Raw genomic sequence first — 18,144 nt, 5'->3', positions numbered from 1 at the left:
CGCTTGTATCATGTCCATAGAACTTATCTCATGTATTCCACCTTGGGTCTCCTTTTTCTTGACTGATGCTCGTTCAGTTCCCCATTGGTAATGGTTTTGGGCCATATCCTCAATTAGGTCACAAGCTTCAGGATAAGGTTTGTTCATCAGCGCGCCACCAGCGGCAGCGTCGATGCTCATCTTTGTGTTATAATGGAGTCTATTGTAGAAGGTATGAATGATCAGCCATTGTTCTAGGCCATGGTGTGGACAGACTCTTAACAACTCCTTGTATCTCTCTCAAGCTTCAAAAAGTGATTCTCCTTAATTTTGAGTAAATCTAGTTATTTGGTTTCGAAGAACAACAGTCTTACTAGGGGGAAAATATCTAGCAAGGAATACTCTCCTAAGGTCTTCCCAAGTAGTTATTGAGTTAGCTGGAAGTGAATCTAACCACGAACATGCTCTATCTCTGAGGGAGAAAGGAAATAGTCTTAAACTAATTGCCCCAGGTGAAGCACCATTGGATTTAAAGGTGTCGGCCAGTTGGATAAAGACTTTTAAATGTTGATTTGGGTTCTCGATAGCAAGACCCGCGAATTGGTTTTGTTGCACTAATTGTAGTAAAAATGGTTTTAGTTCGAAATTGTTGGCAGGAATAAGGGGGTTTACTATACCAGAACTAGGTTCCTCGTCATAGGGTTGGGAAAATTCCTTAAGAGGTCTTCGGTCGCGATTCTCGGCCATAGCTTTCTTAATTCGGATGAGTAAGAGGCGTCTACGAGTGTAACGTTCGGGTTCCGCTAAAGGATCTACTAAATTTCCGGTACTACAAGTTCTTCGCATTTACCGGCTAATAATGCCTTAGTCTAGACGGTGTAACAACAGGGTACGAAATGTGACGAAGTTGGTCCCCGGTAACGGCGCCAAAAACTTGATCGCTGTATTCACAAGTGCACGAATCGCGTTAGAGTAATATAAAAGAATATTGATCCCAAAAGACCAAATCGTCAATCTATCGATTACTATTGTTACGATGTTTATCTAAGGCGGTACAAATGAGATATTGATGTCGCAAAATAAAAGTAAGTAAAGAAAATGATAAATACAGTGCAAATAAAGATATGCTTGAATGTATTTCACGTCAGTTAAACGATGCTTCGATTGTCTAAATAGAACTACTTATGGGGCAATATTTTCTACTCTTGAAAAGAATCCATTTAACAAGAACTGTCGCTTTCGCGTATTCATAACCGAGTTTACCCTTAAATTAAGGCCTTTTATTGTCACTTATAAAAGGTGCGCAGAACGCTAAAGTAGTAAACCTACTTTTAAGAAATAAGACTCGTAAGCTTAGCTGAAAAGTGATTTTGATTCGGAAAGTTTTACGTAAGGAGTTCCTGATTTTAAATCTATCAACGTGTCCGAAAACAATTTCAAAAATCGTTTTTCCTTAAAGTGATAAAAATTCCTAGATAACTAAGCCAGGGTGCTTTCGTACTCCTTGAGTAGTTAAAATTAACCAAGTTTATTTTAGAAAACTCGAATTAAGAATCAAAACATCCCCTAAAGCATTTCTACAGATGCAATATGTGAAACATCTCTTTAACCACGATCCTTACATTCTAACCTTTGAAAGATTTATCCAGACATGGTAATACAAACAAACACAATGATATTGATCATGATGAAAAATTGTTTAGAATGTAAGGCGTAAAGAACAAGTAAAGCGTGTGAAACAATTAAAACGAGAAATAAAGATATTGGCGAGAAAATTAAATAAAGTAAAGACAATGGCAGGAAATTAAATAAAGTAAGACAATGGCAAGGATATAAAAAAAGTAAAGCATGACAAGGAATTAAATAAAGTAAAGCATGGCAAGTAAAAGAAAAATGCGATTAAATTAGAACCTGCTCCAAACGGAGGCTTTAAGTCTGATACAAGTAAGTAAATAAACCTTCGACTTTGAAAATAAAGACGACAACAAAATCAAAGTGCTCCAACTTAATTACACTAAGGTGCGATAACCCCTCGATGTGACGGATTACATCTTTTACAGATGATAATATAGTCTTAGTGTTGTAAACTAAGTTGGATGATTTAGAAATGAACTAGAACGACCTATTTATAGAGGAACTCAACAGCTTATAAAAGACCATGATGCCCTTCAACTTCTCTTTAGTGGGAACATGAAATGCAAAGGTGGCGCCTGCCACCCCTCCATGGCGCCCGCCATGTGAGTAAATGGGGAAGTTCATGGGGTCGTGGCAGTTTCCTCCTAGTTGAGGGCTGATGTGTCATGGATTCTCCTATAGCGGCCGCCATGCAGAACGCCATGAGTACAATTTTTTCCGAAAACCCTAATTTTATGGTCTTTTTGCTTCGTTTCTTCTAAAAAGGTCCTGAAAGAGCTAAATACCTGAAACAATACAAAATAAAGCATAACACAAGAAAAATGATAATAAAGACCTAAAATACATGTGAAATCCGAGTCAAAAACGCGGTGTGGTTCAGTGTGATCAAAAAGCCAAGGTTAGTAGTACCTTTCACATGCATGAAGATCCTTTTAACAAATATTAAGTGGGATTCTCTAGGATCTGATTAGTAGCGAGCATATAAACGGACTCTAAATAAAATGTCAGGTCTAGAAGAAATTTAGTATAGGAGAGAACCTATCATACCTCTGTATACCTTTTTCTCTACCTTTGTGCTTACATCATCCTTCTCAAGCATACATGTAGGATTCATTGGAGTTTTCACTATCTTTCATTCTGACATGTCAAACTTTTTCAGAAGTCTTTGGTATATTTTCTATGATGGATATATGTTCCTTCTAGACTTTGATTAATTCGGATACACATAAAGAACTTGAGTTCTCCCATCAGACTCATCTGAAACTCTTCCTTCATTGACTTAGAAAGTTTCTTGCAAAAAGTAGCATTAGCAGAACCAAATATGATATCGTCTACATATATTTGAACAACAAGAATATCATTTTGAATGTTTTACAGAACATAGTTGTATCAATCTTCCCTATGGTTAAATCATTTTCTAAAAGAAAATTTCTTAGTCTTTCATACCATGCTCTAGGAGCTTGTTTCAGACCATACAAAGATTTCTTAAGTTAGAAAACAAAATATGGATTTTTGTGATTTTCAAAACCATGAGGTTGGTCTACATACACTTCTTCAGTTATGTACCCATTCAGAAATGCACTATGAACATTCAATTCATACAAGATGATGTTATGATTAACAACAAAAGAAACTAAGAGACGAATAGACTCTAACCTAGCAACTAGTCCAATGGTCTTAGTATTGTCAATCCCATCTTGCTGATTATGGCCATGTGAAACCAGTCTGGCATTGTTTCTTACCACTTCTCCTTTTTCATTTAGCTTGTTTCTGAAGACCCACTTTGTCCCAATGACATGAGTTCCTTTAGGTCTAGGCACAGGAGTCTATGCATCATTTTTAGAGAATTGATTCAGTTCTTCTTGGATTTTCAGAATCCACTAAGTGTTAAGAAGTGCTTCATCAATAGATGTAGGTTCTATAAGGGACACCAAACCCAAAAGTATTTCTTCAGAAGGTTTGAATGAGGATATGGTTCTATTTTATCTCCCAAAATCAATTCTTCAGAGTGTGAGTATTTTTGTTTTTGCTTCCTCAGAGGAGTCTGAACTTCAACAACTTCTAGATATACAATTTCAAAGTCTTTTTCCTTAGCATCTTTAGCTTCTGAAGCTTTACCTTCAGAGCCCGAATAAGTGATCTCTAGATCTACAAACTTCTCAAATAGCTCTGACTTTTCTGAGTCAAGCTTATCATAAAAGATGACATGAATTGATTCCTCAACAATTCGTGTTTTAGTGTTATATACTCTATAGCATTTATAGCATTCAGAGTATCCTAACATTATACACTTTTGTTCCTTATAATCAAACTTGTTCATATTTTCTTTAGTGTTCAAAATAAAACAAGTACATCCAAAAGGATGGAAATATGAATTGTTGAGCTTTTTATTCTTCCACAATTCATAAGGAGTCTTACCCAGAATAGATCTTATAGAGAACTTGTTCTGAATATAGCAGACTATGTTTACTTCCTCTGCTCATAAGTGCTTAGCCACATTAGTCTCACTGATCATGGTTCTGGCCATTTCTTGCAAGGTCATATTCTTCCTCTCTACAACTCTATTTTATTATGGAGTTCTAGGGCAGGAGAAATCATGGCAAATGACATTTTCATCAAAGAGTTTTTCAAAATATTTATTTTCAAATTCACTACCATGATCACTTCTAACTTTAACAATTCTAAAGTCTTTCTCATTTTGCACTTGTGAGGAGAAGGTCGAGAACACAGAGTGTGACTCTTCCTTGTGTCTTAAGAGTTTGACTGATGTCCATCTGATGTAGTCATCAACAATGACTAAACCATATTTCTTACCATTGACAAAAGCAATTTTCACTGGTGCAAAGAGGTCAGTGTGCAAGATTTCCAAAGGCCTAGAAGTAGAGATAATATTCTTTGCTTTGAAAGAAGTTTTTGAAAACTTGCCGTTTCGATATGCTTCACAAAGAGAAGCTGAAGCAAACTTCAGGTTTGGAAGGCCTGTGACTAAATAAAGCTTATTTAGCTGAAAGATCCTTCTCATACTAACATGGCCCAATCGTTTATGCCAGACCCATTGCTCTTCCTTAACAGACATGAGACATTTTACATTCTTATTTTTAAGATAAGAAAGTCTAATTTTATAAATGTTATTTTTCCTCTTGCCGTTGAAAAGAATGGAACCATCCTTCTGACTAATAACTTTAAAATACTTTTGATTAAATATTATATCATAACCATTGTCTATTAATTGACTTATCGATAATAAGTTATGAATTAATCCATCAAATAATATAACATTAGTAATAGAATGGAAAGAGTTGTTACCAATTTTTTTGGAGCCTATGATCTGTGACGGCAAAGATCCCTTGTCCTTATTTTAATGATGTCAAACCTTTTTTTGTTGCTCATAATGTGTGTTTTGGACGGTGTCATCATATCATAGAATACATTCATCCTCTAACATGCTCAAAGTATAAGTGAAATGAGTTCATGCATATAGGAGCATTTCATAGATGTGAATAATGTGCTTGATTATCATTGGTATCTTAGGTTCATAAGAAAATGGTTTGAATTGACCAAATTATCAAAAAACTCATTTTTTACAATTTAAGAATTTTGAGTTGACTCATGAGTCGACTCATGAGTAGGAGCATAACTCTCGCGTCTGAACTGTTCGAGTTATGAGTCGACTCAACTCTGGAAAAACCTGTTTGAGTTGACTCATCCCCTATTTGAGTCGACTCATTGGTTGTTTGAGTCGACTCATTGGTTGTTTCATTTGAACCATGTTGCCACGGGTCTGAACGGGTCGAGTCATGAGTCGACTCATCCCTTGTTTGAGTCGACTCATCGCTTGTTTTACTTAATTTTCTGTTGTGTAACTTTGAAAAATATTTCTGTTATGTTTGTTATTTGGGTCATGCATCATATAAATATTCAAGAGTCTCTTCTTCAACATCGAACAATAAAAGTGAAAGATATACACCAAAGTGCTCATCATCTTCATTCTTCATTGCATTTCTCAATAATCACACATAATAATCTTTGTTGAGCATTGTGCATTATAGTTGTGATAACGTTCAAATAAGATTGGATTATCTTAGTTTGGGTTAAGACTTTGTGTGGGTTTTTCTTGAATAAAACCATTGAGGTTTTGTCCTCCAAAAATTGGGGTTTTTTGCACTAACCTTTGCTTCGCAGATTCAGCCGAGTGAAAAGTTTGAAGAATGAAAGGTTCAGTTAAACAAGTAGCGGTAACCAGAGGATTGTGAATAAAGCTTAGGGTTCAAGCGACTTGCGTTCGAAATCAGCCGAGCTGAAGTTTTGGAGAACGTGTCGTTCTTGTAATAAGGTAGCGGTAATTGGAGGTTTGTTCGAAGCGCTTGAAGGACTTGGTTCAACTAGAATCAAGAGGAGAGAATAGAATAGGACCTGCAACAACTATAGGGGCTGATTGGTGGTGATCATTTATTCTCTTGTATTGACTTTGCAACGTGTTAATAAAAACATCTCAATTCTAGATTTAGAATTGAGGGCAGACGTACCCTAAGCGAGGACGATAGGGGAACTGCCTCAACAAATCCGGTCTTGTTCTCTTTATCTCTTAACTCTTTAAATTCTACATTAATTAAATTTTGTGTGAAATTAATCGTTAAATCAATATCGCTCGATTGGTGTGCATAGTAACTATTCGATAAATTGTTGCAATCACTTTGATTGCAACTGAGTAAAATTCCGCACATTTAATTTGAGTGAAATTGAAACTTGGTATGGAGTGCACACCAAGTGTTCGATAAAATTAATCTCACACAAACTTAGTAATATTTTACTGGATCTCTTATTGTGTTAAGCATTATTAGAGGTAACGATATCAAGGATCATAGTGGATAATCGATTGATTTAGATAGCGGTTGATAATCTCTATCTTAAGTAATTCCATTCGGTTTCACGCGTATCCGATCTTTCCAATTAACGGATCATTTAGACGATCACAATCTAGGGTGCTTCCGCAACCGTTGAAAACATTTTTAAAAAATGCTAAATTTCAAAACTGATCTATTCAACCCCCCTTCTAGATCGGTACTATCGTCTAACATTATCTTCCCTTTTTGATCACCTTCGAAACCCATGAAGCCATCTGGCTTAAGTTCCAAATCTTGGAACATATGCCTTCTTCTCGTCATTGGCCGTGAGCACCTAGAGTCCAAGTGTTATGATTGGTGTTTCAATTGAGCTGCTAAGGATGTCTGCACCATATACTATCTTGTTCTTAGATATCCATATTTTTTGGGTCCTCTCTGATTATTTCTCTCAGGGTTTTTAGAGAACTTAGGTCTTTGTGTAAAATAATCATTTTGAGTATAAGCATAATAGAAATGGGAATGCAGAGCTTTTGGTTGTGCCTTAGGTTTTGAAATAGGTTTTTCTTTAGACACATAGCCAATTTCTTTTCTTCCATTTGTGGTAACTCCATAAATCATTGAAGCCATCTTGCTTCTATCTATGTTTCTAGTAAAAAATGTCTAAAAAGATTTGAAATATTTCTTTATGACATTTTTAGAATCCACATAAGCTTTTGAAAGAATTTCTTCCTCAAGTTTAGAACTTTTACTTTGAAGTGAAGAGTTTTCATTTTTCAGAATAAAATTCTCTTCATTCAAAGTGAAAAAAATCTTTCTTAATCTTACTATATGGTTCAGATTAAGATACTTGGACTTATTTCAGATCCTTGTATTTGTTCTGAAGCTTTTGATATTTCTCCAGAATTTCAGAAAGACAAGATTCTAATTCAGAGCGAGATAAGTTAGGAAATACCTCCTTAGAGTTTGACTCTTATTCTGATTCTGATTCTGGTTGGATATTTTCATCAGATGATTATGTGCTTGCCATTAACACTGCATTAGCTTGCTCTTCCTCAGAGTCATCTTCTAAGGATTCATAGCCATCCCAGCTAGCCATCAAACTTTTCTTCTTTCCTCTGAAGTCTTTCTTCTATGGTCTATCTTTCATTAGCTTGGGACACTCATTCTTGTAGTGACCTGGCTCCTTCTACTCAAAACAGATAACGTCTTTGCCAAAACCTGAATTCTTCAGTATAGATATAGGCTCAAAGCGACCACCTATCCTTTTGGAGCCTCTGAACTTGCTTTGTCTTTTCTTCCAGAGTTGATTAACTCTCCTAGAAAGAAGAGATAATTCATCTTCTTCTTCAGAGTCTTCTTCAAAATCCTCTTCTTCTTCATGTTGAAAGGCTTTAGTATTTGCAGACTTTCCCATAAATTTTAGAACCACAAATTTAACTGTTCTTTAAGGCTCATCTTCTTCAATCTCTATCTCATGAATTCTTAAAGAAATCAGAAGCTCTTCAAGAGTTATGTTGTTCAGATCCTTAGATAGTTTCAAAGTAATTACCATATGCCTCTATCTCTTGGGTAAGCTTTTGATTATTTTATTAAAATGATCTACAATAGAGTAACCTTTGTCCATTACCTTCAGTCTTGCAACAAGAGTCTAAAACCTTGAGAACATGCTCTCAACAGTTTCACTGTCTTCCATCTTGAAGGCTTCATACTTTTGTATCAAGGCAAGCGCCTTGGTTTCTTTCACTTGAGTGTTTCCTTCATGATTAATGCTTAGAGAATAAAAAATAGACTTTGTTGTGTCTCTATTTATGATCTATTCATACCCAGAGTATGATATAACATTCAACAGGATGGTACTTGCTTTATGATGATTCTTGTAATCTTTATTTTGTTGATCAATCATCATTCTTCTTTCCACCTTTTTATTGTAGCAGTGCATTCATGACCATCGAGCTATGGATAAACCCGATGTCAATTGAAAAATTAGAGTAGCCACCGCGCCTTACTTGTTTCCAAAGGAAAATGGAAAAGTACGAACAAAACCCAAAGATAAGAATTTTTCAAATCAAAACTAATAAAATGCCAGAGATTACAAGTAAGGGGGTTGGTTACACAAAGGAAATGTATTAGCACCCAAAATGTCCTAGGTACTCTTAGGGAGCCCTTTTTTTGTGTGCAAGTGCTTTAGTTGAAAATATGTTTGATAAAAATGGAATGGGGGGATGAGAAAAGAATTAATTTATTTTTTTGTGTTTGACAAGACCTTTGGTCTTATGCCTACGTACCAACATAAAAATGAGGGATCAAAAGCCCGTAGTTCGTGGTAAAAATTTCAAAGAAATTGGTGGATTAATTTTAACAAAGGTTTAGAAGAAGAAGAAACTAGATGGCCAAAAGATTTGAATGAAGTTGTTAAATCTTTTTTTATTTTTGAAATTGAGGTCAATATGATTAAGTTTATTCATTTGAATTAAGAAAAAGTTTGAAAATTCATTGGCCTAAGGCCAAAGTTTCCACTCATTAAAACATGTCTAAGTTGAAAACACAAGCAAAAAAGGTTTTGAAAAGAGGGAGAGATTTTGAAATTAAAGAACTGGGGAGGAGATGAAGGGATTGCCCTAAACAAAATTAAAAGTTAAGAGTTGAAAAAATATGACCAATAGGAAGAAATCCACAAGACAAGACTGTCAGATAGAAACCCATTTCCTTTGAACTTTTGAGTAAGTAATAAGCATAAGCAAACATCCCATCAAATAATAATGAAGACCAAGGAATCAAATAAAGATAGCCATAATATCCAAGCAAGCATTCCAATAGAAAGCATTCTTCAATATCTTTAAATGTATCAGATGAAAATATTCCTTGGCAAACTCACAGAGATAATCATCAGACATCAATAATAATGACAATATAACAATTAAGCACAGAGACAAAGTGACAGATGAATCAAGGGAGTCAAGGCTTGCATTAGATGAAAGGACACAATCAAGGATAATGGCATTGGCCAATTCCTTTTAAGAATAGGGAATGTTTCCTACTTCTAAGTCCACGAGTTCAGATCCAATCAAGGGCATAGGGAATGTTGCCAATTCTAAGTCCAAGAGTTTGTATCAAGTCCAACAGTCTGTAGCGGTGCATTCGTGACCATCGAGCTATGGATAAACCTGATCTCAATTGAAAAACCAGAGTCGCCACCGCGCCTTATTTGTTTCCAAAGAAAAAGGGAAAATTATGAACAAAACCCCGAGATAAGAATTTTTGAAATCAAAACTAATAAAATTCCAGAGATTACGGGTAAGGGGGTTGGTTACACAAAAGGAAGGTATTAGCACCCAAAGTGTCCTAGGTACTCCTAGGGAGCCTTTTTTTTTTTGTGTGCAACTGTTTTAGTTGAAAAGATGTTTGACAAAAATGGAATGGGGGAATGAGAAAAGAATTCATTTATTATATTTTTGTGTTTGACAAGATCTTCGGTCTTATTCCTATGTACCAACATAAAAATGAGGGATAAAAACCCTGTAGTTCGTGGTAAAAATTTCAAAGAAGTTAGTGAATTGATTTTAACAAAAGTTCTAATAAAAAGGGCACAAAATGGCCAAAAGACTTGAATGGAGTTGTTAGTTCTTTTTGTCTTTTTGAAATTGAGATCAATATGATTAAGTTTATTCACAAATTTGATTTAAGATTTTTTTTTAAAAATTCAATGGCATAAGGCCAGAGTTTCTAATTATTAAAACATGTCTGAGTTTGAAATCACAAGCAAAGAATATTTTTTAAAAGGAGGGAAAGATTTGAAATTAAAGAAGTGGGAGGAGATGAAGAGACTACCCTATCCAAATAATATAAGTTAAGAGTTGAAAAGATATGACCAATGGGATGCAATCCACAAGACAAGAATGTCAGATAGAAACTCATTTCCTTTGGACTTTTGAGCAGAAAATAAGCATAAGCAATATCCAAGCAATTAATCATGAAGGCCAAGGAATCAAATAAATATTGCCATAATATCCAAGCAAGCACTCCAATAGCAAGCAGTCTTCAATGTCTTCAAATGTATCAGATGAAATATTTCCTTGGCAAACTCACATAAACAATCATCAGACATAATTACTAAAAATAATAAAACAATCAAGCATCGAGACAAAGTGGCAGATGAACTAGGAGTACTCAAGGTTTTCATCATATGAAAGGCACAGTCAAGGATAATTCAGTCTCAGATAGTGGCATTGGCCAAGTGCCCAAAGCATAGGGAAGGTTGCCTAATTCTAAGTCCAAGAGTTCAGATAAAGTCAAGGGCAGAGGTCGAACAGTCCACCAACATAATTTTTAGGGTTTTTGTTGTTATTAGGTATTTTAATGTCCTAAGACCACAAACAAAACAAAACCAAAATCACACAAAATATACAAGTACAAATGATATGGCTCAAGTGAGCAAAGTGAAAATGACTGAAACATAAACATCTTGCATAAAATGTTAATGGCAATGAATGATAAAGGTACCGAAATTTAAATTTCATTAAGTAAATGACTTGAAAGTAAAGTAATGTTAATGAAATGTTAGTTAAATGTTAGTGAAGAGTTTATTTGTTTAAGTCATTCTTTGGAGTACACTCAACCATCCATTCACAAGTATGAAGACATGAACCAAGACATCATCCATGAGAAAGGGCTCCAACTTGGATAAATCAACAAGTATACCACTAGCTCTCATGAATGGAAAAAAGGAAAAGTCTTCACACAATACCATGAAGAATGAGAGACTTACAATCTCACTTATTAGAATGCTATACCTTGCGGGACAAATTTAGCTATATGTTAAGCAATCGTAATTGGACTTATGCAGAAGTCACAACTATATGAGGTCGGACAATAATAATATTAGCGTTAATGCATGTTAGAGACTTGGTACAAAGAACCAAACTCTTAAAACATACCACACACAAAAATAAAGTGGGAAAGACCTATCTCAATCCAGCTCATGTTGATTCATTTGACACAAGGTCATTGATGAATCAACTAGCATTTGGACATTAGAGAAATCATTGGACAATGATGGATTGGGAAACAATATGGATGAAGATAAGGATGGGAGGGGAGATAGAAACCCAAATTGATCACGGGAGGAAATTCATATGATTAATACTATCCATTCATCTTCAGGGATGAAATGTATATTTCATCAACCCCCAAAATCCAAATGTATTGATCAAATAAAAGTTCAAATCAACCATGATCAAGGTCAAACAGAAAGTCAAACATCACAAAGTGAATCAAATGGCTCAACGATATTTTTAAACAATTAAACAATTAAAAATCAATTTTAACATGAATTAAAATGCATTTTTAAATGGACAAAACCTCAAATCCCTTCAAATCACCAAATAAATGGCCAAGGGATTTATCCTAGGTCAAACAAGGTCAAAGGAGCCTAGATAAAAAAATTTAGAATTTTGGGAAAGTCAGAAGTATTTTATAATATTTAAAAACAAGTCCAAAATCAATTAATTCACAAAAAATAGCAAAATTAGTCCAAAAAAATTGATTTTAATTCAAAATAAGGAAGATGATTAAAAATGAATTTATTATAAATTAATCAAAATAAGTGGATTAAAAGAAAAATAAGAAATTGAAACAAAATTGGAAAAAACAAGGGCCATCAGATCTCCCTCATTAATTAGGTGGCAGATCTGATGGCCACGCATGTGGTGTCCACCAAACACACTAGTCAAACGCGCTGCAAACATGTTCATACAAACAAAGGAGATATGATTAAAACGTTTAAACATGATCATATGGTTGGGAGGGTGCCAACACACCACCGGAGCCCTAGCTCCGGTCTTCTTCTCCGGTGGACCTCATTTGACTGATCCATCACCAACTTCCATAAAAAAAAGTAAATACACTATTTTGAAGGAAAAAACCTCAGGAGCCCAAATCTGACCTCAACTTTCTCCAATTCCAAGTATATTGAAAGATGTATGGATTTGAAATTTGAGGAATATGATCTAAGTTGCTTCGATTTAACTTCAAAGTAACTCAGTCTTGTTGCCTACATTGGTAGGACTTCAGCCAACCAAAAACCAAGTGAAATAATGGAGAATTGAGGGAGAATCAAAGAAGGAAAGTTTCACAAAACTCACATTCTGTGTGCAGTGATGAAGCTCGATCTGGATTTCAATTTGCTTGGGCTTGCTTCCACTAGCTTGTAGGAGATGAAATGGATGCTCAAATGGTTTGGACTCTTGGAGTTTCAATCTCAAAACAGAAGTGAAATTGAAACTCGATTTCAAATGAAATCTTCAAGTTTATCCTATCAATGGAGGGTGGAAATGTTGCAGGAGCAAGGCTTGGGCAAGGTGTCCTTGATTCGGAGTAGAATGACTTGCATTTATAGGTTTGGCAATTGATTTCCACACACTTCCATTCAAATGCCAAAAATAGTAATTCTAGTGTGCATGCTTGCATGGGAGTGTGATATGACCATCAAATGATTGGAGTTGGTTCAAAGTTGTGCACATGTGATGCTGAAAGCTTAACATGAGACCATGCAAATGTATTTGAAAATTGGCCATGAAAATCATCCAAATTGGGCCATAAACTACACCCATGCGCAAATCCTTCAAAAATGCTCCAAATTCCATGATCTTAAACTCTCTGGAAAGGTAACATGAAGCGGAAAACTTTGTTGTTAAATAATTTTCCATTCGGAGCTTGGACCATTATGAATTTTAAGGTGGAAGTTGGAGAAATCAAACATAGTTTAAAATTTTCTAATTTTAAAGTCAAATCACCACTTTTTCCACCTTGAATAACTTTTGCTATAAGCTTCTAATGAAAATCATTCCTTCTTCAAAGTTTTATCTATTTAATTTATCTTCAATTTGGTAAGAAATTTGTCACCATTTGGATCTTTCATGAGGGAGTTATGGATTTTAGAAGTTAAGTAAAATTGTTTGTTCAATGATGATGGTCCAAAACGACCTATAATGTTTCCTCTTGGTACATGGCCTTTCAAGTTGAATTTTACATTTCTCAAATAAGAAAAGTTGGATAAGACATCTTGAATTTGATCATGAAACTTGGATGTTCTTCATATCATAAAAATTGAGCAAGGTATGGTCTTTGGAAGTTGACCTCCTAACTAGGGCACAAACAAAATGACATATAATCTTTCACCATAAAAAATGACTTACCAAGAAAAATTAGCTCTTGATGCCAACATGAAAGTTGTTTGAAATTTCATAAATAGTAGTGTTTCTCTTGGAATCATTTTCATATGACAAATATTGTAGGGGATAGGGGATATGGTACCCTAGATTTGACTAGTTGACTTTCTCTAGTCAACCTCCTTGAACCAACTTGTAAACTTGAAGTTACATTGATCTTTGGGGATCATGGAGGATAAGATATGCTTGAGATGATGTATAATGAAGTATCCCATAATATATTTGACCAATTTATGAAGAAACTTGTTGAGGAAGTCACACAAGATACCCTGATTAATTAGGGCTTCCAAGGCAAACAAGCTTCAAACTCTTGATGAATTCTTGATCAAAATGAGAAATAATGAACATGGGGATCTATATATGATGTTTAGAACCATTTTTAACCTTTCCTTGATTGATCTCTTTGCATTTAGGGTCTCAAACCCTAGATGTGGTCTTGATGGTGCACATGTGAACTCACACACTACCTACAAAAGAAATGAAGTCGCACTAGATATATTTTTGGTATTTTAATTAGTAAACCAAATAAAAATAAAGTATGATACAATAAAATGTGCTTGGTGATCTCTCCCAATGCAAACGCAATGAATGAGGGGTGAGGAGGATACCAAGGTGTGATCCCAAAGTCAATGCAAATGATGAGATAACATGAGGGATCTTAGGGTTAAAATTAGGGTCTTACACAGTCCACCAAGACATTTTTTATGGTTTTTATTGTTATTAACTATTTTAAGGTCCTAAGACCACAAACAAAATCACAAGCACACAATATATACAATCACAAGATATGGCTCATGTGAGCAAAGTGAAAATGACTGAAACATAAACAAGTTGCATGAAATGTACATGGCAATGAATGATAAAGGTACCACAATTTAAATTTCATTAAGTAAATGACATGAAAGTAACACAATGTTAATAAAAAGTTAGTAAATTGTTAGTGAATAGTTTAATTTTTTAAGTTATTCCTTGGAGAACACTCAACCATCCGTTCACAAGTATGAAGACATGAACCAAGACATCAGCCATGAGAAGGGCTCCAACTTGGATAAGTCAACAAGTATGCCACTAGATCTCATGAATGGAAAAAAGTTCAAGTCTTCACACAATGCCATGAAGAATGGGAGACTTACAATCTCACTTACTAGAATGTTGTGCCTTGTGAGACAGATTTAGCTCTATGTTAAGCAATCGTAATTGGATTATGTACAAGTCACAACTATCTAAGACCAGGCAATAATAATATTGGTGTTAATGCATTTTAGGTACATGGTACAAAGAATCAAGCTCCTAAAATATACCACACACAAAAAGTAAAATGGGAATGACCTATCTCAATCAGGCTCATGTTGATTCATGTGACACAGGGTCATTGATGAATCAACTAGCATTTGACTTGTAGAGAATTCATTGGTCAATGATGGATTGGGGAAGAATAGGGATGAAGATGAAGAGTAGATCATAGGAGGAATTTCATCTGATCAATACTATCCATTCATTTTGAGGGATGAAATGTACATTTCATCAACCCCCTAAATCCAACAGTATTGATCAGATAAAATTTCAAATCAACCATGATCAAGGCCAAACAGAAAGTCAAACATCACAAGGTCAACCAAATGGCTCAACAATATTTTTAAACAATTAAACAATTAAAAATAAATTTTATAATGAAGGAAAATGCATTTTTAAATAGACAAAACCTCAAATCGCATCTGTAATACCCTAATTTTGACCCTAAGATCCCTCATGGAATCATATCATTGCACATTGCATTTGCCTCAAGGATCATAGCATCTTGGCTCCTTGCCCTAGGGTGGGACTTGTGTGAGTTGGTTTGAGACCACCAAGCATGCTTGAATTGTATATTATTGCTTTCCTTATTCTGTTTACTAACCAAAAGCACAAAAATATGTCACTAACATCTTTTGTTTTGAGCAATCATAAGATCCAAGGCTCATAGGAGACCCTATGCTCATTGATGTGGCCATGTGAAGGTGAAAGCAAGCATGACAATGGTTGACAAATCTCTCAATCATCATATATGCCTCCCAAGTATCTCAATTTGTCAATTCGATCAAGATAAACCAAAGGGCTTGAGGATTGTTTCCCAAGGAAACCCTAATTCAACTGTGCATTGACTGTGCCTTGCTCATGAAGCAACCTCAACCCATGATCAAATAGAATCAAGGGAAGTTCTTTCATTCATCATTTCATGCATATTTGAGCTTATTTGAGTGTCCTCAATCATCAATTCATCAAGATTGGAAGTTTGGACTTGAGAATTTGATCAGTCAATTCATCTGACTATTTTGAAATCCACTGAGACCTAACTTTTAATGTTTTTGTCAAATGGAGATAACCCCAAGAGAAACAATGTTCTTAAGAACCATATGAACAACTTTCATGTTCATCAAAAATCCAAATGATGCAAAATTTAAGTCCAAATTGATTTTCTTGAAAAGATATACAACTTTGATGTTGAAGGTTTTGTCATTTGAGGCTTGCATCATTGAAACAGAAGGGCTTAAAGTTGGTCCATTTTGGAAAATTTCACATGCACATCTTTTGCACCTTAAACTTTATGACCAATTTTCATTAATTTCCCAATTCCAAATGGATTTTTGTCCAACATAACAATTGTTCCTCATGTCAAGACCTTTCCAACCATTACCCACAAGGCCATGTTTCACTTTGGTAAGATGCATTTTCGAAGAGGAGAACATTTATGTGCATTTTTTGTAACAATGATGAAACTTCATGCACACCCCAATTCAATTACATTTGCACGTCCAAACCTGATTGTTATGACTTCAGCATGCCAAATCATTTGCATTTGGGCCTCCCATACGCCTATACAAGCCCATTCATGGAGGCCCTCACTTCATGCACACATGAATTTTCCATGCCTTGCAGCTTGCTTTGCTATAAATAGAGGTGTTCAACTCCACCATTTCCCAACCTTAAGGCGCCTTATATGCTGCAGAAGTGAATCCCCACACCCTACCAAAGGAATTTTGCATTTTCACTTCAAATTTTCAGATCCAATTTTCAACTTCCTTGGTTGATTATTGGACTCTAATTCCTTAGCCTTGCTCTATCTCCATCTCAAAAACACACTGCAATCAAGAGTTAGAAGTGATCGTGCTTCATAGAGTTGCACTTCAAAGGTTGTTATCCAAACTTTTTCAATTCGAAACTCACTGATTCTTGCTCATTTCTTGTGTTTATTGGCTTGTCTGAAATCCTCTCATAAGAGGCAATTGAATTATGTGTTTAATTTTGCAAATCCATCAAGTTCAGTTTGAACTCCATGATTTTCTCTCTCTGATTTCTCTTTCTATGAGAGTCTAGAGGAGGAACCAATGGTACAGGGGTGATGTACATCACCCCAGCTTTCCAATGATATGAGGATCGCTTGTTTTGGTTGAGTTTTTCATACCTGCAACTTTCACCGGAGTTGATGCACTCGCCGGAGAAGACAGTGGTGTACACTACCGTCTCTGTTGCTAGATCTCATGTGGACCGTTGGATTGTGATTCCAGTTTAAATCGTGGCCCTTGGATGTTATGACCTTTTTAATTCATTGTGTTGCTCAGTTGACTAGAGCCCATCGTGCACGCACATCTCTCCTCCCTTGGATGTGCCACCTCAATTAATGAGGTTGATCCAACGCGCCTGGATTTTTTGCTTTTCTGATTTTTCTATTTTATTTTCCATTATTTCATTTTAATTCAAAAAATCATATCTCTTTCATTTTAAATCCAAAAAATATGGGACCAATTGCATTATTTCCCTTTTTAATTCTAGTTTCTGAAAATGATTTTTAATATTTTTTATTTTGTCATTTGATATTTTTTGTGAATTTTCACTTTTCTGGTTATTTTTAATTCATTTTAAATAGTTTTCAATATTCAAAAAATGCAAAAATATTTTCTTAGCCTCTTTGAATGATGATGAATCTATGAAAAATATTCTCATCAATTTATTAATTGATTTGAGATTTATTTGAGATTTTAGTTCAATTAGGTTATTTTTATTCATTTTTAGTTGTTTAAAAATAGTTTTTGGTTTCTAAAAATGTTGGAATTTTTTGTCAAACTTTGTTTGACCTTGTTGAACTTAGGATGATCCATTTGGACTTTTCAAAGTTGATTTGAAATGGATTTGAAGTTTGACCTTTGTTTGATTATTTTAATTCAAGTATTATTTTAATTTTCGAAAATACCAAAAATATTTTATTTGTTTTTTGACTTCTAAGCTTCATTATGCTTCTATTTACCATTGATTGACTTTGATTCTATTCATGTTTGATCAATGTGTGTTGGATATCTCATTTGCATTTCCATTCATGTACATTCTTATTCATCTTCTTCTTTTTTTTCTTTTTTTGATCAATGGGTTAAAGATTGGTGGTTAGCCTTGACATATGGGAGGCTTAACCTTCCTTGATTCAAATC

At 34.8% G+C, this 18,144-nt stretch overlaps 1 non-coding gene across 1 annotated transcript; it reads left to right on the top strand.

Annotated features, from left to right (window-relative positions):
* Positions 1–235: 235 nt before the first annotated feature.
* LOC127109780 (small nucleolar RNA R71) lies at positions 236–342 on the top strand. Its single transcript, XR_007797032.1, has one exon. It is a non-coding gene; the product is annotated as a small nucleolar RNA R71 (small nucleolar RNA).
* Positions 343–18,144: the final 17,802 nt, after the last annotated feature.

The sequence above is a fragment of the Lathyrus oleraceus genome, chromosome 7, assembly GCF_024323335.1.
Source record: "Lathyrus oleraceus cultivar Zhongwan6 chromosome 7, CAAS_Psat_ZW6_1.0, whole genome shotgun sequence".
Taxonomy (NCBI): domain Eukaryota; kingdom Viridiplantae; phylum Streptophyta; class Magnoliopsida; order Fabales; family Fabaceae; genus Lathyrus; species Lathyrus oleraceus.
Note: the sequence above shows the minus strand (reverse complement) of the source record. Positions and strands in the feature narration are given on the sequence as shown.